We start from the raw sequence: 17,833 nt of genomic DNA, 5'->3' as shown, positions 1-17,833 counted from the left end.
AATTCTTACCCGCAATTTATCATCTTGTTTACATTCTTATATCCCACTCATTTAAAATATAATCTAATAATCCTCCCAAAGGTTTATGTTTTTTCCTCAATCTCACTTGTCATCCTAATTCCATCTAGTTTAGTGGTGCACAATTATTTATGATCTAGCATCCTTCTTAACATTCAACCAAATAACAATGCTTTTTTAAAATAAATCTTAAATTTCTTCCAGTCTTCTTCAACCTTCTCTTCTCCCAGGTCTCGGATTCTGCCAGTCATCTCGGCTAGTTCCATATAGTCTATCAGCTGCATCTGCCACTCTTCCAGTGTGGGTAGATCTTGGGTTTTCCAGTGCTTAGCGATAAGTATCCTTGCTGCTGTTGTTGCATACATAAAAAATGTTCGGTCCTTCCTTAACACCTTCTGGCCGACAATACCCAAAAGGTAGGCCTCTGGTTTCTTAGTGAAGGTATACTTAAATACCTTTTTCAGCTCATTATATATCATTTCCCAGAAAGCCTTCACTCTAGGGCAAGTCCACCAGAGGTGAAAGAATGTTCCTTCATTTTCTTTACATTTCCAACATTTATTATCAGACAAATGGTATATTTTGGCAAGTTTAACTGGGGTCATGTACCATCTATATATCATTTTCATTACATTTTCCTTCAAAGCATTACATGCAGTGAAGTTCAACCCAATGGTCCACAACCTTTCCCAGTCCTCAAACATAATGTTGTGCCCAATGTCCTGTGCCCACTTTATCATAGCCGATTTAACCATTTCATCTTGTGTATTCCATTTTAACAGCAAGTTATACATTCTTGAAAGTACCTTAGTCTTAGACAAAATACAAAGACTTATTGGAAGGTAAGACCCCGAGGTGGTTATCACCAACGGAGGCCAAGGTTCGAAAAAACCCCAATATGGAGGCCGGATGGCCGAAATACTGGGAAATAATAGAAAAAATTGGAGACAATTGGAGATTGCAGAGCTTTGAAAAATTAAAGAATAGGGTGCAAGACTGGTTTCATTATGCTCAAATTCAAGAGGTTTTTAAATTGGACAAAAAGATAGGATTCCAGGTGGAGAAGTCGAAATTAGAGACAGAATTGTTGGAACCAAAGACTAAGGAATTGTTGAGAATGTATAACTTGCTGCTTAAATGGAATACACAGGATGAGACTGTTAAATCAGCCATGATAAAATGGGCCCAGGATATAGGGTATAACATTATGTTTGAGGACTGGGAAAGGTTATGGACCACCGGAATAAAATTCACGGCATGCAATGCTTTGAAGGAGAATATTATGAAAATGATATATAGGTGGTACATGACCCCAGTCAAGCTTGCAAAAATATATCACCTGTCTGATAATAAATGTTGGAAATGCAGAGAGGCTGAGGGGACATTCTTTCACCTCTGGTGGACATGCCCTAAAGTGAAAGCCTTCTGGGAAATGATCTATAATGAACTAAAAAAGGTATTTAAATATACCTTTGTTAAGAAACCGGAGGCCTTCCTCTTGGGCATTGTCGGCCAGAAAGTGTTAAAGAAGGACAGAAGTTTCTTTATGTACGCGACAACAGCAGCAAGAATACTCATTGCAAAGTACTGGAAGACACAAGACTTGCCCACACTGGAAGAGTGGCAGACGCAATTGATAGACTATATGGAATTGGCTGAAATGACTGGCAGAATCCAAGACTTGGGAGAAGAAACAATGGAAGAGGACTGGAAGAAATTTAAGGACTATCTACAAAAATATTATAAGTTGTATGAATGTTAAGTATTTGCACGATCTAGAAAATACAAGCTCCAGCAAATAGGTTTTGTAAAATAGAAAATTAAGTTATAAGTAAGAAAAGGTCAAAATTTAAGGCAATATTTTGTTTAATTTTAAGGTATGAGTAATTGAGAAAAATTACTTTAAATTTAGAAGTATAATATTTGGAAAGTACAAAATAAGGTATGAAATAAGGTAATAATTTGCTGAAATTCTGTTTATAAATAATGCAGGGTAAGGAGACGCGAGGAAGTCCAGTTAGTTATATAAGAAAAACTTTATTGAATGGTTGGTTATATTTTTCTCTTCTTTCTTTTTTATTATGTATTTTGAAAATTTAATAAAATATTTACAAAAAAAAAGAAAAAAAGAAGAAAGTACCTTAGTCTTAGGCTCTAACAGTTCTGTTTCCAACTTCGATTTCTCCACCTGGAACCCTAGCTTTTTGTCATTTTTAAAAACTTCTTTAATCTGAGCGTGGTGTAGCCAGTCTCGCACTTTATCCTTCATTTTCTCCAAACTCTGCAATTTCCAATTGTCTCCATCTTTTTCTAGTATTTCCCAATATTTTGGCCATTTGGCCTCCATATTGGGTCTTTTTCGGGCCTTAGCTTCCAGCGGTGAAAGCCACCTTGGAGTTTTATTTTCCAATAAGTCTTTATATTTTGTCCAGACATTAAACACTGCTTTTCTGACAATATGATTCTTAAAGGCCTTATTGATCTTAACCTTGTCATACCATAAGTATGCATGCCAACCAAAAGCATTGTTAAAACCTTCCAGATCCAGAACGTCAGTGTCCTCGAGAAGTAGCCAGTCTTTTAGCCAGCAGAAAGCTGCGGCCTCATAGTACAACTTTAGGTCTGGCAGGGCAAAGCCCCCTCTTTCTTTCGCATCAGTTAATATCTTAAACTTAATTCTGGGCTTTTTGCCCTGCCAGACAAACTTAGAGATGTCTCTCTGCCACTTCCGGAAGCACTCCGTCTTGTCCACAATCTGTAGTGTTTGAAACAAAAACAACATTTTTGGCAATACATTCATTTTAATAGCAGCAATTCAGCCTAACAAAGAAAGTTTCAATTTTGTCCAACTGTCTAAGTCTCTTTTAATTTCAGACCAACATTTTTCATAGTTATCCTTAAAAAGACTCAGATTTTTTGCTGTTATGTTAACCCCTAGGTACTTTACTTTTTTAACCACAGTTAGTTCTGTCTCTCTCTGAAACCGTTCTGACTCTGTATCTGTCAAATTTTTCCCCAGCACCTTAGTTTTCTGTTTGTTTAATTTGAATCCCGCCATCCGACCAAAGTCTTGAATCAATTGTAACACTCTTTTCGTACTAGATTCTGGCTCCTGCAGGGTCAAAACTAGGTCATCTGCAAAAGCTTTAAGAAAAGATATGGTGCCTTTCAATGCACTTGATGTAAGTTAATACTCGTGTTCCGTAAACTTGGAACAAGACCTTAATTTTAGCAAGCACCAGAGGTGACAAACAGAAAAATCATTAAGGGTACCAATTTGGGGCGAATTAAAACTGCATACTGGTCTTCATACAGAAACATATTCATGGAATCCTAGAACTGTAAATTTTAGGAGGTCTAAATGACATTGCCTGGGTTTGAAACAAGAGTGTAGTTGGCTCTGTGCAGCCAAAGGAGTTTTGCCAATATTCATCATATGGCAGCTTCTTATGCCACATGGCAATTGCCCTGAAACTGAGGAGGGTTTCAAAAGCAGTTTGTTATATGGCTTGTGGGTCTACTTGTCAAAGTGGGGAAGGAAAGTGAGCATACCTAAATAGCCCTCTGGATCACAGCCATTTAGTCCAATCACGTACATTGAAGCGAGATTTCTGTACGCTTTGGGAAGGACAGTAATGAAAGTATTCAACAAGTCAAGTTAAAAGTTTGGTTGGAAGTTGGTTGCAGTTTCTTTGGACTACTTGATCTTGTCCATGGGTAGGCAAACTAAGGCCTGGGGGCCGGATCCGGCCCAATCGCCTTCTAAATCTGGTCCGTGGACGGTCCAGGAATCAGTGTGTTTTTACATGAGTAGAATGTGTGCTTTTATTTAAAATGCATCTCTGGGTTATTTGTGGGGCATAGGAATTCGTCCGTCCCCCCGCAAAAAAATATAGCCTGGCCCCCCCCCCCACAAGATCTGAGTGACAGTGGACCGGCCCCCTACTGAAAAAGTTTGCTGACCCCTGATCTTGTCTGTACTGTATTTTTTTTTTTAAAGAATGAGCAATACTCTCCATTGCATTGATATACCTTTAATAAAAACACAATCAGATATTTTCTAAGTATAAATGATGACTATGTCAACAGTGATATGAATGTTATTATTTTGAAAGCAAGAACTGCAAGAAGAAAGATTACCAAATGCTAATATAAATTGTTAACATAAAGTATACTGGGGCATAATCTTGTATCATAACAGCTGTAGCACCATTGGTTTAAGATTATGGTTACTTCAGATCAGTACCTGTGATTTTCCTTTTCTGAGAATGTGACAGATTAATAGTTAAAAGTGGAAGGTTGAATTTGGAATTTAAATAGATCACTTGTAAGGATTAGACAGAAGGCAAACAAGTACGAAGTAACAAATCTTCTCCCAGTGTATTTATAGGGCAACTGAGATAGGACATTCCAGGAATTTTTAACATGTTGTAAATTGCGGTGCTAGCCAAAGAAAGTTAAAAGAAAAATGTTGAAGTGATGTCAAGAGAACAATTTACGGCTGTTAAAAGTTTACAAAAATTGAAGCATGGTATGCAATCTTATCCATTCCACAGGAAGGAGTAAGCATTAATATTAACCTGAATGTACTTAAATGTTTCACTAAGAAGTCTAAGTCTATTTGACGTCATAAGTAGTTTGCACATCTAAATTTAAGTTAGGAAAGGCTTATACATATTTGTTTCCAAGAAAATCCCATTGAGAGCTAGCCATGTGATTAACTTCTCACTGGAACCAATAATCTTTAAAAGTGCTTTAGTTTGCTTGGGTTTTGTCTATATTGTGCTAACTTATTAGGCTGGCTGTTGTTGTTTAGTCATTTAGTCGTGTCCGACTCTTCGTGACCCCATGGACCAGAGCACGCCAGGCACGCCTGTCTTCCACTGCCTCCCGCAGTTTGGTCAGACTCATGTTTGTAGCTTCGAGAACACTGTCCAACCATCTCGTCCTCTGTCGTCCCCTTCTTCTTGTGCCCTCAATCTTTCCCAACATCAGGGTCTTTTCCAGGGAGTCTTCTCTTCTCATGAGGTGGCCAAAGTATTGGAGCCTCAGCTTCAGGATCTGTCCTTCCAGTGAGCACTCAGGGCTAATTTCCTTAAGAATGGAGAGGTTTGATCTTCTTGCAGTCCATGGGACTCTCAAGAGTCTCCTCCAGCACCATAATTCAAAAGCATCAATTCTTCGGCGATCAGCCTTCTTTATGGTCCAGCTCTCATTTCCATACATCACTACTGGGAAAACCATGGCTTTAACGATACGGACCTTTGTTGGCAAGGTGATGTCTCTGCTGTTTAAGATGCTGTCTAGGTTTGCCATCGCCTTTCTCCCAAGGAGCCAGCGTCTTTTAATTTCGTTACTGCTGTCACCATCTGCAGTGATCATGGAGCCCAAGAAAGTAAAATCTCTCACTGCCTCCATTTCTTCCCCTTCTATTTGCCAGGAGGTGATGGGCCCAGTGGCCATGATCTTCGTTTTTTTGATGTTGAGCTTCAGACCATATTTTGCGCTCTCCTCTTTCACCCTCATTAAAAGGTTCTTTAATTCCTCCTCACTTTCTGCCATCAAGGTTGTGTCATCTGCATATCTGAGGTTGTTGATATTTCTTCCGGCAATCTTAATTCCGGCTTGGGCCATCCAGCCCAGCCTTTCGCATGATGAATTCTGTATATAAGTTAAATAAGCAGGGAGACAATATACAGCCTTGCCGTACTCCTTTCCCAATTTTGAACCAATCAGTTGTTCCATATCCAGTTCTAACTGTAGCTTCTTGTCCCACGTAGAGATTTCTCAGGAGACAGATGAGGTGATCAGGCACTCCCATTTCTTTAAGAACTTGCCATAGTTTGCTGTGGTCGACACAGTCAAAGGCTTTTGCATAGTCAATGAAGCAAAAGTAGATGTCTTTCTGGAACTCTCTAGCTTTCTCCATAATCCAGCGTATGTTTGCAATTTGGTCTCTGGTTCCTCTGCCTCTTCTAAATCCAGCTTGCACTTCTGGGAGTTCTCGGTCCATATACTGCTTGAGCCTTCCTTGTAGAATTTTAAGCATAACCTTGCTAGCGTGTGAAATGAGTGCAATTGTGCGGTAGTTGGAACATTCTTTGGCACTGCCCTTCTTTGGGATTGGGATGTAGACTGATCTTCTCCAATCCTCTGGCCACTGCTGAGTTTTCCAAACTTGCTGGCATATTGAGTGTAGCACCTTAACAGCATCATCTTTTAAAATTTTAAGTAGTTCAGCTGGAATATCATCACTTCCACTGGCCTTGTTATTTGCAGTGCTTTCTAAGGCCCATTTGACTTCACTCTCCAGGATGTCTGGCTCAAGGTCAGCAACCACACTACCTGGGGTATACAAGACATCCGTTTCTTTCTGGTATAGTTCCTCTGTGTATTCTTGCCACCTCTTCTTGATGTCTTCTGCTTCTGTTAGGTCCTTACCACTTTTGTCCTTTATTATGGTAATCTTTGTACAAAATGTCCCTTTCATATCTCCAATTTTCTTGAACAGATCTCTGGTTCTTCCCATTCTGTTGTTTTCCTCTATTTCTTTGCATTGCTTGTTTAAGAAGGCCTTCTTGTCTCTCCTTGCTATTTTTTGGAAATCTGCATTCAATTTCCTGTATCTTTCACTATCTCCCTCACATTTTGCTTGCCTTCTCTCCTCCGCTATTTGTAAGGCCTCATTGGACAGCCACTTTGCTTTCTTGCATTTCCTTTTCATTTGGATGGTTTTCGTTGCTGCCTCCTGTATAATGTTGCAAGCCTCCATCCATAGTTCTTCAGGCACTCTGTCCACCAAATCTAAATCCTTAGACCTGTTCCTCACTTCCACTGTGTATTCATAAGGGATTTGACTTAGATTGTGTCTTACCGGCCCAGTGGTTTTTCCTACTTTCTTCAGTTTAAGCTTGAATTTTGCTATAAGAAGCTGATGATCTGAGCCACAGTCCGCTCCAGGTCTTGTTTTTGCTGACTGTATAGAGCTTCTCCATCTTTGGCTGCATAGAATATAATCAATCTGATTTCGATGCTGCCCATCTGGTGATGTCCATGTGTAGAGTCGTCTCTTGTGTTGTTGGAAAAGAGTGTTTGTGATGACCAGTTTGTTCTCTTGGCAGAACTCTATTAGCCTTTGCCCTGCTTCGTTTTGAACTCCAAGGCCAAACTTGCCAGTTGTTCCTTTTATCTCTTGACTTCCTACTTTAGCATTCCAATCCCCTATAATGAGAAGAACATCCTTCTTTGGTGTCAATTCTATAAGGTGTTGTAAGTCTTTATAGAATTGGTCAATTTCAGTTTCTTCAGCAGCAGTGGTTGGTGCATAAACTTGGATTACTGTGATGTTAAAAGGTCTGCCTTGGATTCGTATCGAGATCATTCTATCATTTTTGAGATTGCATCCCAGTACAGCTTTTGTTCTTTTGTTGACTATGAGGGCCACTCCATTTCTTTTACGGGATTCTTGCCCACAGTAGTAGATATGATGGTCATCCGAACTGAATTCGCCCATTCCTGTCCATTTTAGTTCACTGATGCCCAGGATGTCAATATTTATTCTTGCCATCTCATTTTTGACCACATCCAACTTACCAAGGTTCATGGTTCTTACATTCCAGGTTCCTATGCAATATTTTTCTTTACAGCATTGGACTTTCCTTTCGCTTCCAGGCATATCCGCAACTGAGCGTCCTTTCGGCTTTGGCCCAGCCGCTTCATCAGCTCAAGATCTACTTGTACTTGTCCTCCGCTCTTCCTCAGTAGCATGCTGGACGCCTTCCGACCTGAGGGGCTCATCTTCCAGCGTCATAACTTTTATATGCCTGTTGTCTTTGTCCATGGAGTTTTCTTGGCAGGGATACTGGAGTGGCTTGCCGGTTCCTGCTCCAGGTGGATCACGTTTGGTCAAAACTCTCCACTATGACCTGTCCATCTTGGGTGGCCCTGCACGGCATAGCTCATAGCTTCTCAGAGTTATTCAAGCCCCTTCGCCACGGCAAGGCAGTGATCCATGAAGGGGATTAGGCTGGTAGACCAATATATATCCATTTGACTTTCCCTCAGACAGCTTATTATATATGTTCCTAAACAGGCAAGGTAAGTTTTCTCCAATTTAGGTACAATTGGAATGTATCTAAAATCTGGCCACATTGGCACATCATGGTATGCCATAAACCATAGTTTATGTGCATGAGCATATTGCATCTGGTCTGATTCTTCCCACTTCTCCCTGCTTGTACTAGAAGGAAGCAAACCATGGGCTTTGCATTATGTCAGTACAATGTATCATTTGTTTTGCTTCCAACAAACCATGATCTGTCGCCAAGACTTACTGATTATAGTTTGTTGGAGCAAAACAAACCACAGTTCCTGGTTTGGATGCAGCAGATTGGAACCACATTATGAGGAAATAGCTCCCATGGCAATGTGTGTGTGTGCAAGGTAATGCTATTATCACTAATATTATATGATAGTAGAAATGACATCATAGCAAAGCCTAGTCACAGAATAGAAGGAAGAGATATTGTAAGAGAAAATACCGTATTTTTCTGTGTATAAGACAATGGTTTTTCCCCTTAATTTTTTGAGTAAAAAATGGGTGGGTGGTCGTCCTATACATCATTTTCAGTGGGGCAATCAACAACTTTGAGTTGTTTACTCGTTTAGTTGTGTCCGACTCTTTGTGACCCCATGGACCAGAGCACCCCAGGCACTCCTGTCTTCCACTGCCTCCCGCAGTTTGGCCAAACTCATGTTAGTAGCTTCGAGAACACTGTCCAACCACCTCATCCTCTGTCATCCCCTTCTCCTTGTGCCCTCAATCTTTTCCAACATCAGGGTCTTTTCCAGGGAGTCTTCTCTTCTCATGAGGTGGCCAAAGTACTGGAGCCTCAGCTTCAGGATTTGTCCTTCCAGTGAGCACTCAGGGCTGATTTCCTTAAGAATGGATAGGTTTGGTCTTCTTGCAGTCCATGGGACTCTCAAGAACTCTGGCAACCCAAAATTATTGATTTCTTAATTTTGGGTTAAAAGAAGTAGGGATCATTTTATACGCAGGGGCGTCATATACATGGAAAAATATGGTAGTTCCTATTAATATATCATTGTTTATGGTAGCCAAAGGTGAATTAATATAAGCAGAAAAACATGAAGATCATTCATGCGAAATGACCTGCCCACTCAAAACATTGCTCTAAATTCATTCGCCAGTGAAACTATTTTGATGAATGAATGACAAACATTTAATGCTGCGTTCCTGCTCTATTTACTGAGCTCAACCTCAGTAAACAATGGGACCTACTGCCAAGCGGACAGGTTGCACTCTCAGTGAATTTCTTAGACTTGCCACTCATATTTTTTTATATATATATAATTTTTTATTAAGAGTTTTGATAATACAATAAAGAAAAAAAGACAGAATAAACAGAAAACATCAAAAAAATAAAACAAACATAAGATTTTACATCTTGTAATAACCATCTTTTCTTCATTTTCCCCTTTTGGACTTCCTCACGTCTCTCGCTCCTACATTCCAAGTTAATAAAACTTTAGCCAGCAACTTATCACCTTATTTTCATTCTTATTATACACAATTCCAATATTTTATCCCTAACTTTGAATATTTTTATCAAAATCCTGAATACCTAATTTTAACATGATATTCATTCAAAATTTATCTTTCTCATGAAATTCACTCATTCTCATAATCTTTTCCGCTAACTTTATGGTGCCCTGTTGTTTTCAAATCTCTCATCCTTCTTAACACTCATATAATTTACAATGTTTTTGAAGATAGTCCTTAAATTTCTTCCAATCCTCCTCCACTGCTTCTTCTCCCAGGTCTCGGATTCTGCCAGTCATTTCTGCTAACTCCATGTAGTCCATTAGTTGCATCTGCCATTCTTCCAACATGGGCAAATCTTGAGTTTTCCAATGTTTAGCGACAAGTATCCTTGCTGCTGTTGTTGCATACATAAATAATGTTTGGTCCTTCTTTAACACCCTCTGGCCAACAATGCCCAAAAGGAAGGCCTCTGGTTTCTTAGGAAAGGTATACTTAAATACCTTTTTCAGCTCATTATATATCATTTCCCAGAAGGCCTTAACCCTAGGGCAAGTCAACCAGAGGTGAAAGAATGTTCCTTCAGTTTCCTTGCATTTCCAACACTTGTTATCTGGCAGGTGATATATTTTAGCTAGCTTGACTGGGGTCATGTACCACCTATATATCATTTTCATAATATTTTCTTTAAAGGCATTACATGCCGTAAACTTCATACCGGTAGTCCATAACTTTTCCCAGTCAGCAAACATAATATTATACCCAATATCCTGTGCCCATTTTATCATAGCTGATTTAACCGTTTCATCCTGTGTATTCCACCTCAGCAGCAAGTTATACATTCTTGAAAGTAATTTAGTCTTAGGTTCTAACAGTTCTGTTTCCAATTTCGATTTTTCCACTTGGAATCCTAACTTTTTATCCAATTTAAAAGCCTCTTTAATCTGAGCTTAATGTAACCAATCTCGCACTTTATCTTTAAGTTTCTCCATACTCTGCAGTCTCCAATTGTCTCCATCTCTTTCTAATATTTCCCAATATTTCGGCCATTTGACCTCCATATTGGGTCTTTTCACAGCCTTAGCTTCCATAGGTGATAACCACCTTGGGGTCTTGTTTTCTAATAAGTCTTTATATTTTATCCAGATATTAAACACTGCTTTCCTTACAATATGGTTCGTGAAATTCTTGTGAATCTTAACCTTGTCATACCACAAATACGCATGCCATCCAAAAGCATTGTTAAATCCTTCCAAGTCTAAAACATCAGTGTTTTCAAGAAGCAGCCAATCTTTCAACCAGCAGAAAGCTGCTGATTCATAATACAACCTTAAGTCTGGCAGGGCAAACCCCCCTCTTTCTTTAGCATCAGTTAATATTTTAAACTTAATTCTGGGCTTTTTGCCCTGCCAGACAAATTTAGAGATATCTCTTTGCCACCTCCCGAAACACTCCATTTTATCCACAATCTGTAAAGTCTGAAAAAGAAACAACATCCTTGGCAATACGTTCATTTTTATAGCAGCAATTCGGCCCAACAAGGAAAGTTTCAGTCTTGACCAACTTTCTAAATCCCTCTTAATTTCTGACCAACACTTTTCATAATTGTCCTTAAATAGATTCAGATTCTTTGCTGTTATGTTCACCCCTAGATATTTTACTTTTTTAACCACGTTTAACTCTGTCTCTTTCTGAAACCTTTCTGACTCTGAAGCTGTTAATTTTTTTTCCAATACCTTAGTTTTTTGTTTATTTAGTTTAAATCCCGCCACCCGACCAAAGTCTTGAATCAGTTGTAAAGCCCTTTTCGTACTAGATTCTGGCTCCTGTAGGGTCAAAACTAGGTCATCTGCAAAAGCCTTGAGTTTGTACTGCTTCGCTCCGACCTGAATTCCTTCCACCAACCGGTCCCCTCTAATCATATTCAAGAGCACTTCCAGGACCGAAATAAATAACAAAGGGGAAATAGGGCAACCTTGTCTTGTTCCTTTTTCAATTTTAAACTCTTCTGTCACCACATTGTTAACTATCAATTTAGCCTTTTGTTCTGAATAGATTGCATCTATCCCATTTTCAAATCCCCGTCCCACTCCCATCCCTTCCAGGTTTTTCTTCATAAACTTCCAAGAAATATTGTCAAAGGCCTTCTCCGCATCAATAAATATTAACACTACTCTTGTATTAATATTTGTTTGCAAAAGTTCCAAGATATCAATAATGTTCCTTGTGTTAGCAAACAAATGTCTTCCTGGGAGAAAGCCTGCCTGATCTTTATGGATCACTTCACTTAAAACCTTTTTAAATCTATTTGCTAAAATGTCTGCAAAAATTTTGTAATCCACATTTAGAAGGGAAATGGGGCGGTAGTTCTTAAGTTGTGTCTTTTCCAATTCAGATTTAGGTATCAATGTGATGAAGGCTTCTTTCCACGTTTCCGGTGCTTTTTTCCCCTCCATAATCTCATTGCAAACCTCCATTAGTGGATGTATCAAGTAGTCTTTCAATATCTTATAATATTTGGAGGAGATTTGCCCAATTGCATGTTCTGAATGGCAACTTCAATCTCTTGTGGAGTTATTTTACAATTCAGGGTTGATCTGTTTTCTTGAGACAACATTGGTAATCCATTCTTTATCAGAAATTGTTCTATCTCAACCTCATTTTGCGGCCCTTGAGTATATAGTTGTTTAAAGTATCTCTGGAAGCACTTCCTAATCTCCGCAGGGTTCTGAATATTTCTTCCTTCAATCTCTAGGTTGGTGATCGTGTTTAATTTTTGTCTCTTTTTCAACTGCCATGCTAGCAGTTTTCCACATTTATTTGCCGAGTCGAATGATCTTTGTTTCATTAACTTAACTTTCCACTCCACTTCCTGATTTATCAATTTGGAGTATTGTGCTTGGTAAAGTTTAATTTCTTTCAAAATCTCCTTTGACTTCGGTTTCAATCTTAGCTTCTTCTCACATTCTTTAATTTTCTCCAAAATCTTATCTTTTTTCTCATTTTGTGCTCTTTTCTTTACAGCGTTCTGTTGTATCAGAAACCCCCTCATAACCGCCTTACTTGCATCCCAGATGATTCTTTTTTCCACCGTGGTGTTCAAATTTATCTCAAAGTAGTCCTTCAAAGCTTTTTGGGCCTTTTTGATGATCTCCTGGTCTCTGAACAAGTTGTCATTCATCTTCCATCTATAGGAGCCGGTTGGGATTAATCTCATGTCCATCTTTACAGCGTTATGGTCGGAGCAGACTTGCCACTCATATGCTACCGTGTAGGACAGTTTATTTACTGTCTTGGCTTTGGGAATTATAAAATAAAATGTTTTGCGCTGAACAAATTAAACATACTGAACTGGTGGTTAGACACATTTTTCCAGTGTTTTTATAGACTCAGATACATGAGGCGGGTAAAATAATTTCTTGTGTCTCACTCCATCTTTGAGATTTAGCCTGGCTTCATATAAGATGAAAAAATGGAGGTACGCTCTTCAGAATCATGTATGAATTAAGAAGCAGCATGATATAAATTGTGAATTGTGTTATTTGTGACTGTCTCAGAGGGAAGACACAGAGGCTTGATTCTGGAGTTTAAGTCCTAGTAAATTCCTGTCCTTCCCTTTTGTTTATTTATTTCTAAGATCTGACACCTCACTAGCTGAACACAGGTATTCACGGTGAATACTGATAAGCAGCAGCTGCATTCTTAGCATGTTTTAATTTCTCTTCATAGTGGCTACTCTAGATGCTAAGCTAAACTCTCGCTTGATATATGAGTGATGATAAATACCATTATTTAGTGTCTCTATCCGCATCGTTCTACCCGGACACTGAGGTCCAGCTCCAAGGGCCTTCTGGCAGTTCCCTCACTGCGAGAAGCCAAGTTACAGGGAACCAGGCAGAGGGTCTTCTTGGTAGTGGCACGCGCCCTGTGGAATGCCCTTCCACCAGATGTCAAAGAGAACAACAACTACCAGACTTTTAGAAGACATCCGAAGGCAGCCCTGTTTAGGGAAGCTTTTCATGTTTGATGCATTACAGTATTTTAATATTTTGTTGGAAGCCACCCAGAGTGGCTGTATAAATAAATAATAATACAGTGGTGCCCCGCAAGACGAAAGGGTTTTCCGTTTTGGAGGCGCTTCGCAAAACGAATTTCCCTATGGGCTTGCTTCGCAAGACGAAATGTCTTGCGAGTTCCTGTGGGTTTTTCCCCCTTTTCCCCACCTTTTCCTAAGCCGCTAAACCGCTTATCAGCTGATACGCTAAAAGCCGCTAAACCGCTAATAGCGCTAATCCGCTAAGCTGTCAATGGGCTTGCTTCGCAAGACGAAAAAACCGCTATACGTAGAGCCTCACGGAACGGATTAATTTCGTCTTGCGAGGCACCACTGTAATTAACCAGGATGCAATGGCTGTAGCCATTCTATATTGCAAAACTCCCTTGTGCTGAGAAGAGTGCAAGCTTTTCAAAATCAGTTCCAATAAAACAAATACGTCTATGTATTCAGAATAGTTTGTCCTTACTCAGTAAAGGAGTCTTTGGTTTTTGTTATAGCTGCATCAAATTCCATGTCATCATGGATGACATTGATAATGTGCACGTGATAATGTGCATGTGATGTGTTCTTTGACTCAGCCCGTCCCCTGGAAAAACTGTAGTCAAAGGAATTATATTTTCGGTAGTGGGAAAGCTGCAAAGAACAAACTGAGAGAACACAGAGCAATACTGGCACGTAAGCCAGTTCTAAAGCACGCTCTTAGAAGAGCAAATCAGTGTTCACAAAACAGTTGTGAGCTCTTTCCAGCTGGAGCCTTTAAGCACCACAAATGACCGTCGTTTGTGCTCCTCTCCTTTTTAAGTGAAATGGCCAAATTCCCTTTACTATTGCTCCAAAAACCTAACCGAGCGTGTGAGAGAATATGAATACATATTCCTGGATCTTATTAGAAGGATAGGCAATGGAAAAGGGCACAGACTGTCACTCTCAAAAACAAAACTGGCTATTATCTCCAGTTGCCATGTGTCGTCGCAAGATAAATGTCAAGAGATGTCTTCTGCTTCCGCTCTTCAAGTGAGAGACTGATCCACTTTCCATCTGCAGAAAAGCACTTAAGAGACAGTGTGTCTTCTTCAGTCTGGCAAATTGCATACAATTTGAAAAATATTGTGATGTCTTGAGTATGCCAGAAATGCACAAGGAGTGCTTCTTTTATGTGTGTGGCCAGAAAACTGTGGAAGAATGAACACCTCTCCTTTTCATCTGTTGTTTTAAAAAGCTGTTCAGGATTGCTCTGTGCTGCAGTTTCAGCCACTAACTGGGAAGGGCCATAGTTCATTGAAAGAACAGCTGCTTTGCATGCTGAACGTCTCAAGATCAATACATGGCATTTTTAGGTAGGGCTGTGAGACACTCGTCTGAAATCCTGGAGAGTTTCTGACAGTCAATGTTAATAATATTGAGCTAGATGGAGTGTTCGTTGGTCTGAAGACTAGACAGGAAGGCGTGTTTAGGCCCAGGCTAATTCCTAAAGGTGCTCTTCAGGACTGGTCCTCAAGTGACAGAAGAATCCTGGGAATGCAGGTTACAAATGAAGGTGTTGCATGTCACCATATCCAAGCTTCCAATAAGCTGAAATTAGGTATTTTTGTGTGAAAACAAGCACACTTTAGATGAGGTCCAGCTCCAAGGACCTTCTCTGCCAAAAGTAAATCAGGCAGAGGGCCTTCTCGATAGTGGTGCCCACCCTGTGGAACGCCCTCCCATCAGATGTCAAGGAGATAAAGAGCTACACTATGAGGGGAGCCATGTATCGGGAAGTTTTGTATGCTTGGTGTTTTCATTATGCTTTCATATTTGTTGCAAACTGCCTAGAGTGGCTGGGGTGGGGTATAAATAATAATAAAATTATTATTATTATTATTATTATTATTATTATTATTATTATTAATTGTGGCCCATATGTTTCGGAGACACTAAATGAAGAATGTTCCCTGGCGTTTTCAATTCACATTGGTTTTATTCACACCATTAAACAAAAAATAAGAAGCTGCCGTAGATATTTAGGCTGGGGCTGCCATCTAGAAGTTGCTAGAGTGAAAACCCAGTCGGCATAACCAATCATCAGGGATTATGGGTGTTATAGTCCAGCAATATCTGGAAGGTATTTAGATACAAGTTGTTTTTCACTAGCCACATATGTTATATTAGGATAGAACAGCATTTTCAGTGGTGACACTTTGTGCAACTCTTTCCCAAATGTAGTTAGATTGGTCTCTTCTCTAATGTCTTTTAGATAGACAGTTGAGGCATTTTTATCCTGCTAAACTTTTAAGTGTGTTTTTTGTCTTGCTAGGGATTGTTTCCTTGTTGTCTGATTTTTGCCTGGAGGACTGTGTTTTAGGGGCAGAAGATGGTGCCTATACATACATATATAACTTTGCCAGTGTAGTTTAATTCTCTCTCTTATTCCAGTGCTTGGCTGTTCTTCCTTGAGATTAAAGGTAAAGGTAAAGGTACCCCTGCCCGTACGGGCCAGTCTTGACAGACTCTGGGGTTGTGCGCCCATCTCACTTAAGAGGCCAGGGGCCAGCGCTGTCCGGAGACACTTCCGGGTCACGTGGCCAGCGTGACATCGCTGCTCTGGCCAGAGCCAGAGCCAGAGCCAGAGCCGCACACGGAAACGCCGTTTACCTTCCCGCTGGTAAGCGGTCCCTATTTATCTACTTGCACCTGGAGGTGCTTTCGAACTGCTAGGTTGGCAGGCGCTGGGACCGAGCAGCGGGAGCGCACCCCGCCGCAGGGATTCGAACCGCCGACCTTTCGATCGGCAAGTCCTAGGCGCTGAGGCTTTAACCCACAGCGCCACCTGCGTCCCTTCCTTGTGATTATTCTACATTAAATTGTTGCTATTTTTATTTATTTATAGGGATCTATATACTGCTTGATATTTCAAAGCTCTCTTATCTCCTCATTGTTGCATGTATGGTCACTGATACATCTTTTAAGTGACAAATGAGTCGTCAGTGGTCCCAGGCAGCAATCTTGAACAGAGCACTTTCAAAAGTACCACATATTATTTACACTTTTTAAGCAACAACAGCGCAGAAAGCTTTTTATCTCTCCCTCCTTTCCTCTTTCAGTAATGGGAAACACTTGATGTGCTGAAAGAAAATGAATATTAGTTTCTTAGAAATAGCAAGTCAAAGTTAATTTCCCCCAAGTCGTGCTCCAAAGCATGCGTGTCTGAAAAACACTTGTATATAGTCAAAGAAAACAGAAACACATGAACATAATATAGATCATATTTGCTATTTCAGTGGCTTAACTTACTGCAAACAACTGAAGCCTTATGTTGTACTCAACATAATAAAATTCACATTCAAAGACATTGTAAGAATGCAAAACACACAAAAGATTATTTTTCTTGCAAAATAAATGTGATAAATTCTAGTAACCTTTGTAAGTACTGCTTTTCAGTATTGATGCATGTAATTTTAAGGAGTGTGGATTTTACTTTAAATGTATCATATAACAGCTTTATATAGCTCAGTGGGAGGACTATGTACAGCACCTCGAGCTCCTTGGAGGAATAAATAAAATAAATCAAGTATTTTTGGATGAATAAAAATGCTTTCAGATTTCATGAAATCGACCCTTCTCTCAGTATGGATGTCATTAGCCACAATTTAATGCCATCTAAACATTTTGCCTATCAAATGACTGATTGGTTAGTCCTGAAGAACTTCCTGCAGTAGCATAGCAGCATGTGTTTTGGCATAAAAGTCTCACCTCTGCACGATTGTGGGCCCAGGCTCAGTGCCCAATGCCACCAGGGCTGCGGCACGTGAAGCAGTAACAATGATACAACAGCATATTGCGATCAAAATGGCCACAACTTTATTGATTACAGATGTAAGCAGGCTTTTTTGGCGTAGGTACTGGGCGGGTGGCGCTGTGGTCTAAACCACAGAGCCTCTTGGGCTTGCCGATCAGAAGGTCGGCGGTTCAAATCCCCGCGACGAGGTGAGCTCCTGTTGCTCTGTCCCAGCTCCTGCCAACCTAGCAGTTTGAAAGCACATCAAAGTGCAAGTAGATAAATAAGTACCACTCTGGCAGGAAGGTAAACAGCATTTCCGTGCGCTGCTCTGGTTCGTCAGAAGCGGCTTAGTCATGCTGGCCACATGACCTGGAAGCTGTACGCCGGCTCCCTCGGCCAATAAAGCAAGATGAGCGCCACAACCCCAGAGTCGTCC

The 17,833-nt window shown here is 40.1% G+C and overlaps 1 protein-coding gene across 2 annotated transcripts in view; it reads left to right on the top strand.

Moving 5' to 3' along the window:
• The window catches only part of ADAMTS19 (ADAM metallopeptidase with thrombospondin type 1 motif 19), a 128,187-nt gene that overhangs the window by 44,108 nt on the left and 66,246 nt on the right, over positions 1 to 17,833 (top strand). The gene's annotated exons all lie outside the window — the stretch shown is intronic.

Source organism: Podarcis cretensis, assembly GCF_951804945.1.
Source record: "Podarcis cretensis genome assembly, chromosome: 11".
NCBI lineage: Eukaryota > Metazoa > Chordata > Lepidosauria > Squamata > Lacertidae > Podarcis > Podarcis cretensis.
This window is presented reverse-complemented; position numbering and strand designations above follow the sequence as displayed.